The sequence below is a fragment of the Lasioglossum baleicum genome, chromosome 2, assembly GCF_051020765.1.
Source record: "Lasioglossum baleicum chromosome 2, iyLasBale1, whole genome shotgun sequence".
NCBI classification, from domain to species: Eukaryota; Metazoa; Arthropoda; class Insecta; order Hymenoptera; family Halictidae; genus Lasioglossum; species Lasioglossum baleicum.
In genome coordinates, this window is record NC_134930.1 from 14,665,052 (window position 1) to 14,681,331 (window position 16,280).

Sequence of the window (16,280 nt, forward strand, 5' to 3'; positions counted from 1 at the left end):
TTCAGCGACCGTGTGTCCCCGCGCAGGCCTCATAAATCATATGGGAAAACGGGGTAACGGGGTAACGACGAAACGCTTCGTCGTCCCTGTCCGTCACGGAACGATAATTAGGAGAGATCGGCCGTGTCACCGTTATCTTTCTCTGTCAATTCTCGAGACGACACCTCTTTAGTTGTGTAGCCAGATGAATTCTAATCGTCTCATTGTTCAGGTAAATTTAATCTTAGTATTACTTTACGATCACTATTAGCATCATCGATCATGCAATCACTGTCATCGTCATCATCGTTATCGTCATCTGCAGTGTCATCGTTCTACAATTATCACTAGTACAGTTCAGTTATACAGTACGGACGTCGTTCTGTAATCATCATCAGATTACAGCAACCATCGTTTTACAATCATGGTCGTCATCGCTATCGTTCTGCAATCGTCATTATCGTCATCGTTCTATCATTATTACTCGTATAGTTCAGTTATGCAGTACAGACGTAATTTTATAATCATCATCAGATTACAGCTATCATCGTTTTACGATCATGGCGATCATGTCGTCATCGCTATCGTTCTGCAATCGTCATCATTCTACAAATATCGCTAATATAGTTCAATTATATACATAGTATACAGTTAGAAGCATAACTAATCACTTAAAATCAGAATATCTTTTTTACGAATGGACCAAGCGACTTGAATTTCTCTGTAAGGCTAGAAGAATTAGTTTAGTGAATGATGTCTAAAAAATATCTTGAAAAAATGCATTTGGTCGGAATTGTGAAAAACAATAGTAAAAATTGATTTTTACAACTTCTTTAGCTGGGCCAATAACGACAATTTAAAATATGTGTTTGGTCAACTCCTTTAACTTATATACACTCTGAAAATTTCATTGCAATTGGTTAATTGGTTCATGAGTTATAAACGATAAAAAGTGGTAAAAATTGCCATTTTTCTATGTCGCGTCGTCCTATAATCATCATCAGATTACAGCCACCATCGTTCGACTATCATCGTCGTTATCACCGTCGTTCTACTATCATCGTCGTCATCGCCATCATTCTACAATCGTCATTGTTCTACAATTATCACTACTATAGTTCAGTTACATAGTACAGACGTCGTCGTATAATCATCATCAGATTACAGCCACCATCGTTCTACAATCATCGTCGCTATCGCCATCGTTGTACGATCGTCGTTATCGTTATCGTTCGACGGTCATCGTCACTGCAGCACGGTCATTGTCGGAATCATCGTACGTTAATCGTCGATGGCTGGATCGGTTGCGACCCGAACCAGATTTTACATGTACCCCTTTATATTGTAATGCCTTGTATTGGGTTGGCAAATAAGTTCGTTCGGTTGTTTAAAGTGGAATAAATCACAAAAACCGAACGAATTTATTTGCCAACATACATTATGAAACACAGAAACCTCGTCCGAGATTTTCTATGTTGAACTGCATTACTCGAAGAAGTATTTCGCGATCTGAATGAGAAACAAAAATCGAGTACAGCGCGCCGCGCCGCAACGAAAGAGGAAAAGTTCCTGTCGGCCAACTATGCCCGCATTAGTTCTACGTAACACTTATGAAGCGCGGCGTACAATGGCGGGTACACCTGCTGGCTGCCGACATCTGCGCTATTCCCCCGTGTTCTTGTACTCGCCGATATTGGCTCCAGCCGGCCGAAGCTACTTGGAATATTTCGAATTTTCTACGGGAGCTAATTTTGCCCGGTCACGTACCCGTTCTTCCAACGACACTCGCGATTAAGTCCGAAGATACCGCGTGTCGCGAGTGTGTTCTTCGAGCGTTGACTTTCGACCCTGAACCCACCCTCCACCACGTATAGGATCTCGACATTTTTTCGTATTACGCGAGCATTTCAGTGAAATCGTTCAAAGTGATCGACAGAACTCAACCTTTCCTCGACGAAGATAGACAGAGCACGAGAACTGTCTGACAAGAAGCACGGGTAAGTACATCTCTGAAAATTGAAGTTAGAAAGTCTGGCTCGACGAACATCTCGAGAACTTAGAGATCGCAGAATTCCCTGATGAATGGTATATTTTTAAACGACGTGTTTTTAACACCGTGAGCAGATTTGCAACGTAATTCTCGGTACATAATAGAGAATTATATTATATATACTGACGAATTAGAGATAGTTATATTTATATTTATGTCGCTAGTGGATATATTCTCGGTAATTGCAACAGTTTCACAATGGCGACTAAACTAGCTGTGAGCTAAATAGTTCGGCGTTCCGTTACGCTGAGTTTCACCGCGCGAGTTCGAATTTAATGTGCAGCTAATAATATGCGTGGCATAATTAAAGCAGCGAAAAATTGTAACTGGTCCGCGTGAAGGATGGCGAGCGCGATTCAATTAAAATATATGCAGATTTAAAATGCATTTCGAAAACACGATAACATACATACATAAAGCGGTTTACGGTGGTCCGTGGAAACGCGTATGAATATCAAAGTACGCGCAAAAATTAACATTAAAACTGAGTATCGCGTGATAAATGTTGCAACCGTCGAGCGGCCGGGACATTGTTAAGCTCGGTGATAGGATTGACACGTTTTTAAAATTCATAAGTTCACCTGTCCGTTGGAATAGACGGGAAAAAGGTACTCTCGCCGGTTTGCACGGTAATTCGTGATGTTCCCAAGGCGGACGACACACCCCATGGGTTTTTCGGGATTCATGTATGCGCGACCGCGAGCTCAGCTTCTCTCGTATCCTCGTGTCCTCCTATACCATATTTATTTCTCGCACGTCGCGATGAATTTGACGTATTTACACAAATTACGCCAATAACGATCAATTATGTCTGTTTGTATAATTCGGTTCGACGTTAATTCTACACTCTGGCAATTTTGCACCGGCACAATTAACTACGGGAAATATTTTGTCGGCGAGCTTACTTCTAATTGGGGGCTTACTGGAGGCTGCGTCTACGGGGATTCGAACTTCGGCACTCCGGTATTCGGTCATTCAATTAATTCGCATCCGCCCATTCCAAATAAATCTCAGAACTTTTATGTGCCTGGATATCCGAAAAATTCGAATTCGAATACCCAAGTACTCGATTCAGGTTCGAGTATCTAAGTTCGCCAGGTATTCGAGTACTCGGACAAGTTCAGGTACTTGAATGCAAATTATTAGGGGTCAAAGTACTTGGATACCTAGATCTAAATTGACTGGGTATCGAATTACTCGAGAACTCTTACCTGTATAGATTATATGCTAATTGTGTATTCAAGTACGCGGATTCAAATCTAAATTGTGTCCGAGTACTCGAATATATTCGAATACTTGTGTATTCAGAATATAAATTCTCCGAGTAATCAAGTTGGATTTTAAAGTACCCGAATATATCCTCAGATTCAAAATCTAATTACTCGAATACTCGTGCTCACATAATGATCCTTGTGGTTCAAATTATGGCGAGTATGTGCTCTCGGTGTACACGGACACGCAAGCGGTAAGAGCTCTACTTTGTATTCTGTTACGCGCGTCGTTGATCCAAAAAGCAACGAAATTTCGCGTAAAACGCCTCGCAACCGAGTTCACATGTTTTCCGCGCTGTTCAACCGAACCCGGTGCGCAACGCAGCGCACACCAGAGGCAACGCTTTATGGAGATGAAGTGTTTGCAATCGAAACAGTAGATAGAGACGGCTCGGCGAGCGATTCGATGACAATATTTGTAAATCATCGTAGATTCGAAGCAGGGTACCGGGGCTAAACTATGGACTACGTAATCGGGCGAATCGGCTCGAATCGACACGAATCGGGAGCAGGTTGACCGTGCGGTTAATTATTCGAAATGCCTAAATACCTGGATGTATTTCATAGGAAGCGTACCCCGGGACGAGGTGGCTGGCCGAGGTCAGGCCGGCTGCGGGGGCGTACTATTTCACCAGAGATAATTAATGGAGACTTCAGACTAATAGCAGAGTAACACGACCGCATGACGGGGTTACAATGTAAATGGCCATTACTGGCTTTTCACCGAGGAATTAAAGCGACTCGCGTCGCGGACACCCGTTCCTGAAAAGACGTTAATTAACAGCCGAAAATTTCAAGGAATTCCGCGTCGCACCCCCGACGCCCGATGAATGCGCCATCATGCCCGACGAAAGACCCTTTCAAATCCCTAAGGCTCGCGGAACCGTCCTTCGATAAACTGCCCATCCAAAAGGGAAGACTGAGACGAATTTATCTGATCGCACCCCTGAATTGATAACGACACCATGCCACGGCACAAACATAGTATACACACACCTAATATTTTCAACGATGCGAGAAAATGTGTCAGAATCAGGGATCCTAACTGTTATAACTAGACTGCGGATTTTATGCATTTATAATAAAAATCGCTACGCACAATTTAAAGCAGGGTTTATATCAAAAAGATTTTAGGACATGAGTGTACTAGTGTAATAAGATAATTGTGAGAAGAAATCATTTTTTATTCAGCTCCTGTGACTTGCAATAATTAATGAATTTTATCGCAGAAACTTTTAGAATAACTTATTTTTGGTTCCTTGTCAGAATTGTTGTGAAAGAACCGGAAGATTCTATTCTCAAGCTGACATTTTTATGAATTAATACGAAATGTTTACTTATATTTCTAGGACATTGTTGTTTTTTCAAAAAGAGTCACGTATTTTTATCGGGGCTGCGTTTGAACTAATCAACAGACTTTAATCGTTGCACGTTATGTTGACGTACAAATGATCTTTGGTCAACGTACGAAGACAATGTTGATGTACTTCCCGCATCCTAATTCCATGTAAACATTGAAGCATTACACAGAGATCTCTCGTTTGCAAACACAGCCAGAAGGTCTGGAGTCTGCGATAATTGGAAAAATTCGTTCACGAAAAGAAACCACAAGACAAAGATGAATTCAGAGAGGAGCTGTAAGATTATAAATTCTTTCAACCAGTTTCATAATTTCTAGTCTGATCGAGACCTTCCCGCCAAGGATTTGAGATTTCGTACCCGTTTTCGAAGGTCGATGGTAATTCGCGAGACAAATAAGGTTTTCATTTTAGGGTGCGCGGCACCGTTCACCATTAACAGCTCAGAGTGCTATCGGTCACGGAATTTCGACGACTGCCGGTGAAGGCGCGTGCGCTCCGCTTCATCGCCTCCCGCCTTAATTCCTATCATCGCCGGGGCTTGATTGAATAGCGGCGATCTTGATAATAGTTGCGGCTCGTTACGGGAAGCGCGGCCTGAAATTTCATCCGGCAAGAAATTTCGTCGCTTTGCGCGACATCGTTCGCCAACCTGGTCACGCTCGGTTTCGGCAGACGCTTTGCTGACTGCACGTTGCGGCTTTGTCGCCTGTAAATCCAACTAACGAAGCCTCGACCTGATCGATATTACTGTTATGCCTATGACACGCGACACAGAAACTGCTATACGCACTTACGATTAGCTCTCTAATTCTCTACAAACAAGGATCTTACTGAAACAATCCCCTTGGAGGACTAGATCGAACGTCTTCAATGTTGGAAGAAAAAGAAAATTATGTTGTGATTTGTTATGTGAGTAATTAAGTTCATCTCTTAAGAATTTTTTTAGAAAGCCTTTATTGGAAGAAGTGGTTCCTGTTGTCGTTTGAAGTAACTTTTCCCTTTCCGGAAATGTTCTCCGTTGCTTTGTTAAGAAGTTATTAACGAAAAGCAAGCATCGATCAGAGGTTCCGCTGAGCGCGGCATTGGCATTGGCCGAGTCGGAATTTGTGCGCCGTAGCCGCGCTCTGATTGGTCCCTGTTTTTCGTTAATAACTCCTTAACAAAGTCGCGAAGAACATTTTCGCAAAGGGAAAAGCTACTTGAAATGACGTCAGGTATCGCCCCTTTCAAGGAAATAACATTTTTCGGAGATCCTATAGATATGTATAAGAGTAGTACATATTATCATACGAAGGGTATCATATAAAGAAATAATTATTAACACTAGCATTGTTTGTGTACAAGTAATTATAGTAATATTCGATTGTTTTCATTGAACTATAAAATAGGCAGTGCTAACAATACGCGGTGCTGTTGTAGATGTTTTAATAAAATTGAGTGCGTGAATACCTGATCCACGCTACGTTAGCTAATAAACAAAATTGTGTTGTCCAGCAGGATTGGCAATCCGCGAGACTTAATTCGGAATGGCGTGCGAAGAACGTCGTCGATTCTACACACCAGAGCAAACCTATGAACTATTCGAGTGTTTCTCTTTTTTTCTCGGTGGTTTCCACGTGTTCGGGATCAAAGTCAAGAGGGAACCGATTGCCAAATTCCCGTTTCATCGGCTGGGTGCGGTGGCGGCGGCTACAATTAATGTTTACAGTTAGAATTTCCATTAGATTACAATTGAATTCGATTTTGTTCGCGCGTTAAATAGCGTATCGGTCGCGGGGCCGTTGGATTACACTGTAGCCGGCCGGAACACGTGTATAAATATTCGCGGGCAGGAGATAACGGGCCGAAAAGTGCCGTTCAACGACAACTTCGATTTCACCGCGATAATGAAGGAGATTATGGAAATTCCGGGGCATAACGGGTGCAATTTATCGGACCTCAAAACGTGGTAATTCCGGCTGTACCGATTCTACAAATCCCGATTAACTTAATTGCCGGCGCATAAATTATCGGCTGGGTAACATTTAATGCCGATCGGAAATTTCATTTTCCCGGTTGAAAAACTATCGCGGGATAAGCCCGCGTCGGCGTCGCGGCGGTCGCGTTAATAAAGCCGCGGAATGAATCGCGAGAAGAAATTGAACGCGAGCGAGATCCAAGGGCTCCGATTGGTTCGCTCGATCGTTCCCGCAATTCCCATTCTTCCCGCGGATCGAATAACCGTTGTCGGATTATTATGAAACTCCAGCTTGAAACAGTTAATAATCGGTTATTGTCGGATGTTTATTCTGGAACAACGGCGCGCCAGCGATTGCCATCGCGAGCCTTCGCCCGCCATTTATTACTTTTGCCAAACGAGCGACCGAAACGGCCACACACCAGCCATCGTTCGGCTCTCATTGTCGTTACCGAGCGATTCAGAGGGTGTTTTTTCTGGTCCTGAGAGTCGATAAATTTATTCGTACAATAGAGGACGCTCCTACGTTACCTAAATATCCGTAATGTAATCGTAGATCGATCGCACCGCGACTTCGATAGAACGGACCTCGATGATTTCGACAATATTGTGCCTCGCGATTTGATATTCTTGATCCTGCACATACCCAAAGTTTGTTCGTGTTCACACGTTCTGCCTTGCTCTCCAATAATACTTCAGTGAATAATTCATTACCCCTCGCCCATTGAACGAAGACGCTTTAATTGTTCTCCAGTATCTAGATCGGTGTCAGAGTCGACTTTGACTAACGAATCTCCATAAAATATCAGTTTTATTCTTGTGTCGTCTCTGTGCTTTCGGAACGTTACTTCGAAAAAAAGTTTCTAGTTGATCGATCCATGCGATCGCCTTCTGTCTATTAATTGTTTCGTGAGGTCCAGGAATAACCTGGCAACTTTTTCGGCCATGACGCAAACAGAGACACTCGAGATATGCGTGCATACACGTTTTGTTCCGTTTCACTTGAACCACCAATTTCCGTCGATGAATTGTTAATTGTCTCTATAAGCCCTCGCGTGTTCTATATTTCGCGGAAGTTTGGCGCACGAGAAAATTGCTCGGCGGCTCGGCCAGGGCCAGAAAACACAGGACGAAAGAGAAGCGAACGGGCCATTACTAACCTTGTCACGCAGCGAACGCTCGGGGGATCCGAGTCGGTCAGCCATGCCATCCGAAAACGTTGTCGTAGAAACCCTCGCCATCACCTATCGGAACGGTACGCCGACCCAGATGTATCGCTGGGAGCTCGGGAGTTGGCACAGGCTGTGATTGGTCCCAAATATTAACCGTTTGCGGTCCCGCGTCCAACCTGACATCGATTTTATTCTTGGGGGTCCGCTGGCCAACATTCTGCCAGCACAACCATTTTATTCTGCTTGGTCCAATAGCCTAAGGTCCTTTTGCTATTATTTTGCTATATATTTCGCTCAATCAATTTCTTCACACAAATGCATAAAGATCCGCAGTCTACTCCAGAGTAGGGCAATAATCAACTAATATTTAAAAATGACTAATATATAAAATGTCTTCTTGAATGTTAATCATAGCAAAATGGTCATTAGTCAAAACTTTTTGATTAGTTAGTGATAACTAAATGGCAAATAGTTAGTCACAGCTCTAAGTAATCCTTAGCTATTGCTTGTTAGTGAATTAGTACAATTAGTAGTATTACACGTTGCACTGAAAACATGCAAGGGTGTAATTACACCCCAGTACAGCGTTAACATTAGAATACATGTACGCAGAGTGAAGGTTAACCGAAAGCCATTATACTTTGGGACTTGAGGCTGCCAGCTATGCTAACTTCGAAGGTTCCAACGATATGTACACCGTTCCAGAGATGCAGAACCTCGCGATTGCAGCGATTGCAAGCCGCCCGCTGCGAGGCGACGCACCCGACAGCCATCACGACTTCTATGGGATGTCGCGCGTGCATCCCTCTACTATTTTGTCGGATATTAATGGAACCCGACTTGATAAATGAGCCAGTCGTGGGAGGCACGCGAAAAGATAGGGGAGGCTCCTCCCACATGCTGCTCGCCACCGTCGCCTGCGGCCGTTTGAAGAGAACAGCCCAGTCCCGTCGCGTCTCTCTCCTTCCGCGAATAAATACGCAAATAAAAGGAGAGCAGAGGTAGCCACCCTTATGCGAAAGTCACCTCTTGGACGATAACAATTGCACACGATGCGCATTTATTTCTTTGCAACCCTTCACACCCGGGAGCAGTCTTCGGATCACGTGCCGCGCCGAGATCGTGAGGTTGCAAGCAATCTAGTATTATTATTAGCACACTGCGAATTTGATGCTTTTATGACGATAATGAGTACGTACAATTTAAGGGAGAGGACATATATTAAAAAGATTTGAGGACACCAGTGTATTAGTTTCACCTTAATAAGATAATTAAAAGAAGAGAGAAATTTTTATTTGGCTTCTCTGTCTTGCAATCAATGTATACATTTTTTATTTTGCATGAAGATCCACAGTCTAATTATTAAACTGCAGATCTTTAGGAAGAATCTTTAGGAGAAAGGCACAAATTTTGAGTCCGGAAAAGTAAAGAGCAGCCGACCTCTTTATGCAATGTAAAAAATTTCCTTCTGTCTTGAATAAATTCAACGAGTTGGAAATTATACAGAGTTATTCTGCACCTCGTCTAATCCTTCTGTTTCAATATACAATGTGTGTATAGCGCAGAGATCGTAAGTTGCCGGGAACTCTTGAAAAATGTATTCGTGTATTATTGCAAATAATTTAATAGATGACAACTAGTTCGGATTATCGAGAAGCTGTTGCGCATGAAATGACTTCGAATAAGCAAGAACTATGTCGGAAAGCGAAGTAGAATCGCGAAGAATCCACCGTAGTCCGGCTCTTGGACGGTAAAAAAAATTTATGGTCGTCAGAAGGGATACAGTCGTGGCAGTTTCTCGCAGCGTCGGCGTCGCCTCGCGGACGCTTTATCCCTAACGTCGCGTCCGTTTAAAAAACTTAAAACACGGGCTTTAAAGAGGACAGTTATTCTCATCTTTCTTGATCGCCTGCCGCGTTACAGCACCGGGATTTAACCGAGCCGGAGCTGTTTATCTATAAAGCATAAACGGGCCGGCCCGGTTCCACATGAACTTCGCGCTTATAAAAGCTGCGCCGGCTAGGATAAGCGTCGTCACGCGAAACGACGGGACGTGAAACCCGGGCGCTACTTAAATCTTCCATCCGGGGAGTTTTCTTTCGCGACGAGTCGACGCGGGAAAATGCGGAAAATCCAGGCACGGTCAGAACACGCGTGTCTGTTCATTTTCGAAATGCAGACATTCCGTATTCGCCGGCCGAGCCACTCGCCGTTTATTTCTATCGAAAACTCGGGCACGTACCGCGACTGTAATAGAAATTGACGTAGATGCGGGGCGTATGCGTTCCCAGTCGGCAGCACCATCCGAACGAACTAATTACGCGTGTATCGGGTAACGAGACAAACGCGTTTATCGATTCCGGTTACCGGGAAACTACGGGCGGGGTCGGTTTCTTCAGAAAATAATCACAGAGCGACCAGACATTGCGAAATTGCTCGCCGTTCACCTTTGCGGCGCATCTGGTCGACAAAATTATGGATACAATTTATCTTTGTGCGAAAGAATTATTTCTTAAATTGTCCTCCGAGATATTAACCCCGTCGCCGTGCCGTTTTCTTCACGACTACAGAGAGTAGAACGACCTCATCTCAAACAAAAAATATATAAAAAAACTTTTTAAAAACCACGCTTATATTAAAATGCACTAAAAAGGAGAAAATAATTTTTTTAGACATTAGTGACTATAAATAAAAGCGTGGAGCGCTGAACTATATTGACGTAATCTTCGTGGACGCTCCGTGCTTTTATTTATAGTCACTAATGTCTAAAAAAATTATTTTCTCCTTTTTAGTGCAAAAATATCACAGCAAAGGAAAGAAAATTTTTTTTCTATATTTATTTCAGTGGTTAAAAATTGATTACGAAAGAAGAAAATTTGATTTCGTCTGAAAATAGGAAGGCCAGTGTGGATACGAGTTTTCTTTCACTGCCGGACAAAGAAATTCGAATGACTATTGTATAACCATAAAATAAATCGTGGCGTAAGGGGTTAATAGGCATCATTGAAATACGATTACCGTTCGAATGGTCAGAGCCAAACAATTGCAGCCACGCGAGGATCGTTCGGTCGGTAAACAAGTTTTTCAATGGAATGCGCTTTGCATTCTATGGGCGACATTCTTCGGTCGAAAGTTTCCGACAACATTATTTCGGATACCGGTATCGCTGTTCTCCTTCCTCGGGACCCTATTTTCGAGTTTCCTAACCGCGATTTCGAATCGGAAATTCAAATATTTAAAAAGTTCCGAAATACTATCGAGAAAAGTGAAGCCGTGTTTACCGTGGAAAGCTCTTCGAATCTTTATCGACCGATTTGAAAGTCAATGCCTGGTGTGCCCGCTACGCGCTCGGGATCCTTTAAAACGGATTAGAGTTGAAGCGCGTTTTGAAATGTCCGCTCGGAGTCGCTCCGACTACGTGCGAACCGCAATTCCGGCTTTGGATATCCAGTCGCGCGAGCCTAGATACAGAGTATCCTGTTCGAACATTCGCGAGTGATTATTTCTCAAAATACAACCTTAACAATTTTTCTCAACTCATTCGGTTTTACGCCGCGACATTTTCACGTGCTTCCTGGTCTATTAAAAAAGCTTCCCGGTCCATATATTAAGTATAACGCATTAAAAAGTCCCATAACTCTTTTGATCCTGGGTCAGTAATTAGAAAACCGCGAGTGATGTTTCACGCTGAAATTTAATTAACCACTCGATCTCGCCACGAAAAATATGATAAAAATCACCGGCAGTGTGGTAAAGGACACTTTGCAGTCTCTGACGCGGGTTTTGTGCATATTTATTCAAAGACAGAAGTACGGTGTCTTCTTTTACGCAATTTATAAAAATCGTTTAATCAAATAAACATCGGTTACAATAGAAACAATAGGAAGACTGGCGTATCTACAAGAAATGGCTCTAAAAGTTTCAAAGAAATTGATAAGCGAAGCAGTAAATGATCCTGAACATTGATATGGTTGTAAGAACGGTCCGCCGCACATTGGTGCAAACAGGGAAAAGTAAAAAAAATTAATAAATAAATAAATATTTATTTTTTGCCACATAACCGTTATATCTGCGGCATGCTTCCCACAAATTTTCAAGCAGATTTGTTGGATAGTTTGGTTTTTATACATTTTTTCTCACTTTTTGGCCATGTGGCACCACTGTGCGCCGTCGGAGAGTTGAAATAAAAGGAGTGGACAAATCCCAAGCAAATGACGTTCGATCTAAACGATGCAGTAGGGGTGTGAAAGGAGAGAAACAACGCAGACATTCTAATCTACCGAGAACGCGGAGTCGTCGCGAAGAAGGACAAGCAAGAAGGAAATTGTAATGTTCCGATTGACAATGTTCAGAAATTGCGCCGCGGAACAAAGGGTAAATCGGGATGGAAAATCGGAAACCGGTGGAAACGGGGAAGAGGCGAACAGTCGCGTTATTCAAGCGGACAGAAGGCAAGAAGCATGGAAGTATTGGCAGTCGGTGGGACGCAGGGTGACGAAGTCTGTCGCAATATCCTGTAACGAAAGCCAATAAATAAAGGACGGCTTTGCCGTGGAATTAAAACACATAGATCACGAGGTGACGCGGGTGGATCGTAGGCATCGTTTCCGGTTCTCGTTGCGTCTCTGTTCCGTTCGTTTCTCTGTTCCCTTTCGAGAGAACGGCGGCCGCAGGTTCGGGGATGGCTGCGGTCGTACTCGAACCTCGAATTAATCTCGGTCGGGCACTGATTGCGAAATAATTTCGCGATCGGACCGGTCCGTATTCGCGCGGGCTCGCGAACGATTCGCGCTCGTTACGAATGACGCAAGACGCGAATATAGCTCGGTTATATATGCCTTTAAACGCTCGATACTTCCCCGTGGAATCTTGCTACAGGTAAATCTCTTGATTTACGAACGCAATTCGTTGCCACGAGAATCGACCGTTTTCGCGCTTAACGTTGCAGCACAGTTGCAGCACGGTGCATTGCGCGCCGCGGCTCTCTCGGGCGGCTATTGCTTCTCTCTGGTGAACGCAACTATGTTTTCATAATGAATTCGCTGGGCCCCCGGAGACCCGGAGAGCTCTCCGAGAATAATTCTTTCGCGTGATTCACCGAGGAGGATCGACGGTGGTTCTTGCCACCAGTGCTTCGCGAAGAGATCGACATTTTGGGAGAGCTTGTTCGTGGGAAATCTGCAGAGGGACGATGGGTATAGTATTTGCGAAGTACTTCACGGTGTTGAGTTAACATCTGTGGTTGCAAGGAAACACGCCGCATGTCACAATTTCAAAAAATTTGAGTTTATGCATTCATTGAGCTTCGTAGTATAGGATTGACGTGTTTGTCAGAAAAAAAAGTCATGAAAACAAATTCGAAAGGCTCGAAAAAATAATACAATTTATCAAAACTTTAAAAACTTTAAACGGCTATATCTCGAAAGTAAAAGTGTGTAACATGCGGCGTTCTTCCTGACAATCACAGATATAATTTAAATATAACGTGCATTACTGTGACGTAGTGTGAAAGAATTAGTTAGAATTACACTATCTAAAATTATTCAGGGCTGCCCAAGGGCTACCTTTCGTTTTCTTAACAGTGAGACCCCAGAAGGGGGTCTTCGGGCCGCAGATGGCCGGCGTACCCACACCCATAGCAGCATAACATACATCAACAATAGTTGATGAAATCCCAACAAAAACATCCTGTAAACAGGAGCCCTCCATGTAACTTTTTAAAAATTAAATAGCGTTCTTTTAAACTAATTTTTACAAGTATTGCAAGAGGTATTTCTAAGCTAACGAACTTGGCCGTATTTTGTTTGATCTCACAACTTTTTACGGCCGTAAGAACTTGGCTCCTGTTTACAGGATGTTTTTGTTGGGATAATTAGAAGACAGCATATGAAAACGTCGATACCATCAGTATGGTAACATCTGCAACACCGTACGACGTGGACCACACACAAAGAAACCGATTAGCGGGCGTCGTTCCCGAAAAAGGAGAATGATTTTTGCAGACACTAGACTCTAGATGGATAGATAGAACACTCGGAATGAGTGTACGGTTACGAATCGTGTCCTTCGGCTCGAGAAGGGTGGCCGCGTTCCACGAGGGCGACGTTTCCCGCAGTTATCAAAGGTGTGACGCAGCGGGTCGCAGGTTGTCGCATCGCGGAACGGGTTCTGGGCGTACGGTTGCCAGCGAGAGCGTCGCGTCGCGTCGGCGGCGTAGGAGATGTAAATGGTGCGCTTCATTAACGTGAGTTACCGTCGCATCCATTATTCGCGGTAACCGAGCTGACAAGCACGATTCCAGGCCTGTCCAGGGTATTACGGTGGCGTGCTCCTTCCTGGACAGCCAAATTGGGACGACGCGGCCCGGCCCAACCTAGTCCCGCCCCGTCGTCCTGGAAAACGTTGATCGCGTAAACGACACGACGCAATTCCGCTTAATAGTGTTATTCCCGCACCCGCCTTTTACCGAGACCGATTCATCGGTTAACCAAGCTCCTCGCGATTAAGACTTTTCACGACCCCCATCCCCAACGGCTGAAACGTGTTATTTCGACCCGCGGAAAGTAATGTCGGAACCCGCGACGACCGAAACGTGACTTTTCTCACCGAAAACCGACAAGTCTTCCCTACAGCCCGCCAAAGAAACTGATGGCTGTCTCCCGCCGCGCCGCCACGAAAACGCACGCACCGCCATTTTCTTCGAACGGATTTCGAGCGGTTTTCCTCCCGGTGGCAGCGTATTCCTTGACGGGAGGATTGCCTGACATCGTGCCAACGAATTCCCGCTCCAAACTTCAAGGTGAACTGTCCTGAATAAGATCTGTTTCTAATTCGCCTCTGAACTGAAGAAAACATCCTTCGTCAACTGCGACAGACAGCAGCCAGACAGATGTCTCGTTCTTGTTTTAATTTTGTGAAGGTAATCCTATAACGCAGTTTTCATACAACGTGGTGCAAAAATTGTGAGTTTCATCAAATTTAATTTAATTTGATCCAATTTACACTAATTTCGAGATTCTTATAATGCGAAAGAAAACTGCAATTTTGCACAAATATGTAGAAACGCACAAAGTCCACAGTCTAGTACCTAAGGACCAATGGACTGGGGATCTTTATGCAAAATAAGAATTGTCTTATTCGATTGTCACACAAAGAAATCAGGGAAATTATTTTAGTTATTCTCTTGAATTCTTCTAATCTATCTACCGTATTTAATTTCCTCAGTTTCGATTATAAATTTGTCAAACCAGTTTACCAATTATGATAGATCAAACTTTGCGAAGGAAGAGAAGCAGAAGGAGAAGACATTGCGGTCAAGCAAACAGAACTTTCCATAAAAGAAGGCTTTTGAATCGACAAGTGGACGTTCGACTCCCACTCAAGCAGATTATTTCGCGATTTTAAGAGAGAGAGCGAACGATAAAGTGATTTCTGCTAAGAAAACCGAAGGATTTCTTCGCACGGTGCGGGCGACTTGACTTCATCGCGAGAGTCGTTCGAGAGAGCTGTCCCGGGAAGAGTGACCGAACGAAATGGCGTGGAACGAAGTCGCAGAAATACGACAAGAAATCGCCGACAGGGTACGCTCAACTTTCCGCTGGCGACGTCGCCGGGAATCGAGGACAAGAAGACCCTTTCCTTCGGAAACAACCGTGGAACGCGAGCAACGGGTGACCTGCGACCTTTCGGAAACCACGAGCACGGAATGGGTGGACACGGGAACGACCGGCCCCTTTCATCCCCCAAAAACCTTCGAAAAGAACGGGAAGATGCTGCGGGCTAACCTTTCGAATACTTTGCGCAAACGACGCGACGCCGAGGAATTCCGCAGACCTGTCGGTGTTGCTAGTCTTCGACGTGAGCACGACAGTGGTACAAATTTTCTTTTACCACAACTCCATCGTAGAACACAGCGAAACAATCGAACCATTGAAACCAATAAGAATTTTCAGTAAAGACCGTTTGTTACACGCGCTGACCTAACAATGTCACAGTTTCAAAGAACATTCTCTTACACGTAAGATCCCAAAGCCGTCATTTCTTTTTCAAACTAATCTTGTGTTTCGTTCGAGGCAGAGCACAAAAAGACAACTTTAAAAAGATGTATTACAATCGGGAACAACGAGTTAGAAAAATGTAAAAACTTTACGTCCTCCCGTCGATTTTCGAAATCGATTTTCTGAAGCTGTTCCAATAATGTACCAAGATTATTGTAAAGTGAAATTAACCAAGTATCAGTTTATTTATTACAGTCACGTACTCCCGCACAATTAAAAGCTAACTGAATACAGCACTGCCAATGCGTTAGTTCACGATCCAAGGGGTCGAATATTTTCCAAAAAGAACCACTTCCCATAAATTGCATCGAAATCGATGCGTTCCCTCGTTGGAGAGGAATACTTTCCGAGACGGTTCGCTCGAAGATTCCTTGACAAATATGGAGGGAAAACCCTTTTATCGTTCATGACAAAGGGACCAGGAAAAATTGAA

The 16,280-nt window shown here is 43.8% G+C and overlaps 1 protein-coding gene across 1 annotated transcript in view; it reads left to right on the forward strand.

Annotated features, from left to right (window-relative positions):
• Window positions 1-16,280, forward strand: part of LOC143221692 (uncharacterized) — a 148,525-nt gene that overhangs the window by 92,307 nt on the left and 39,938 nt on the right. The gene's annotated exons all lie outside the window — the stretch shown is intronic.